Here is a 1979-nt window from a genome sequence, read left to right as displayed (position 1 = left end):
AATAATGCAGCTGATGACATAACATTTTTCCCCATCAGATTAACCCTGTTGATCCAGCTGAACCATTAGCCAGTGTTTTATCTGATGCATTGGAAAGGAAAAAAAAAAAAAAAAGAACAGCAATTCAGCCACCTTCAGGTTCCATTTCTAATTCTAGTTCTTGCTGTTTCCTCCAGTGAAGTTTGAACTTCTCAAAGTCATCCATGAAGGTTGGAATAAACTTCCTCCAAACTCTTGTTCGTGATGATATTTTGACCCCTTCCCATGAATCATGAATGTTCCAATGGCATCTGGAATGGTGAATCCTTTTTCGAAGGTTTTCAATTGTCTTTGCCCAGATCCATCAGGGGAATCACTATCTATGGCAGCTGTAGCCTTATGAAAGGTATTTCTTAAGTAATAAGACTTGAAAGTCAAAATTACTCCTTGACCCATGGCTATGGAATGGATGTTGTGTTAGCAGGCATGAAAACATTCATCTCATTGCACATCTCCATCAGAGCTCTTGGGTGACAAGCAGCATTGTCAATAAGCAGTAATATTTTTATAGGAATCCTTTATTCTGAGCAGTTGGTCTGAGCAGTGGGCTTAAAATAGTCAGTAAACCATGTTGTAAATAGATGTGCTGTCTTCCAGGCTTTGTTGTTTATAGACCACACACAGAATAGGTTGAGCATAATTTGTAAGGGCTCTAGGATGTTCAGAATGGCAAATGAGCATTGGCTTTCACTTCAAGTCACCAGCTGCATTAGCCCCTAAGAAGAGAGTCAGCCTGTGCTTTGAAGATTTGGAGCCAGGCATTGACTTCTCTCTAGCTATGAAAGCACTAGAGGCATCTTCTCTCAACAGAAGGCTGTTTTGTCTACATTGAAAATCTGTTTATTATCATCAATTTCAGTAGTCATCTTAGCTTGATGTTCTGCATAACTTGCTGCAGCTTCTACATCAGTACTTGCTGCTTCACCTTGCACTTTTATGTTAAAGAGATGGCTTCTTGCCTTACACATCATGAACCAACCTCTGCTAGCTTCCAACTTTTCTTCTGCAGCTTCCTTACCTCTCTCAGAATTGAAGAGGGCTAAAGCCTTGCCCTGGTTTAAGCTTTGGTTAAGGAAATGTTCTGATTGCTTTGATCAATCGAGACCACAAAACTTTATCCATATCAGCAATAAGGCTGTTCCACTTTCTTATCATTTAGGTGTTCACTGGAGTAGCACTTTTAATATCCTTCAAGAACTTTTCCTTCACATTTACAACTTGACTAGCTGGCACAAGAGGCCTAGCTTTCAGCCTGTCTCGGCTTTCAACATGCCTTCCTCACTAAGCTTAATCATTTCTAGTGTTTGCTTTAAACACTCTGCTGCATTCATGATTGTGGATTAAAGAGATTTCCTCCATACATTTTTATGGTTGCCCCACTTTTTATAAGACATTCAGAAAGTGTAATAATAATAATAATATCCTACTTTCTTTTTACTTTCCAAGTCTAGAACACATGGAACTAATAACTCTTAACAGACTACTTCACAGAATACTGCTCTGACCCATCTATGTGGAATGCTCTCAGGTATGAGTAGTGCCTAGAACAGGAGAGGGCTCTACACCAGGTCCAGGCTGTGGTTCAAGCAGCAGAACCCATGGTTCTAATTGTATCACTGGTGGAAAAGATACCATGTGGAGTTTATAGGCAGCCTCAAGAGGAGAATCACAACATAGTCCCCATAGGTTCTGGAGCAATGCTATGCCATCTGCAGCAGAAAACTATACACCATTCAGTAAACAGCCCCTGGCTTGCTACAGGGCCCTGGTGGAGATAGAGCACCTGATTATAGGACATCAAGTGACCATGTGGCCAGACCTTCCCATTATGTGCTGGGTTCTATCAGATCCACCAAATTATAAGGGTCAATAGCAATCCATCATAAGATAGTGGGTTGTACATCTGGGACTGGACTTGAATAGAAAAAGGCCCAAGTAAG

The 1979-nt window shown here is 40.8% G+C and overlaps 1 non-coding gene across 1 annotated transcript; it reads left to right on the top strand.

Annotated features, from left to right (window-relative positions):
- On the top strand, window positions 1-94 carry LOC118555301 (small nucleolar SNORD12/SNORD106). Its single transcript, XR_004926898.1, has one exon. It is a non-coding gene; the product is annotated as a small nucleolar SNORD12/SNORD106 (small nucleolar RNA).
- The last annotated feature ends 1885 nt before the right edge of the window (window positions 95-1979 follow it).

This window comes from Halichoerus grypus, chromosome 4 (genome assembly GCF_964656455.1).
Source record: "Halichoerus grypus chromosome 4, mHalGry1.hap1.1, whole genome shotgun sequence".
NCBI lineage: Eukaryota > Metazoa > Chordata > Mammalia > Carnivora > Phocidae > Halichoerus > Halichoerus grypus.
Note: the sequence above shows the minus strand (reverse complement) of the source record. Positions and strands in the feature narration are given on the sequence as shown.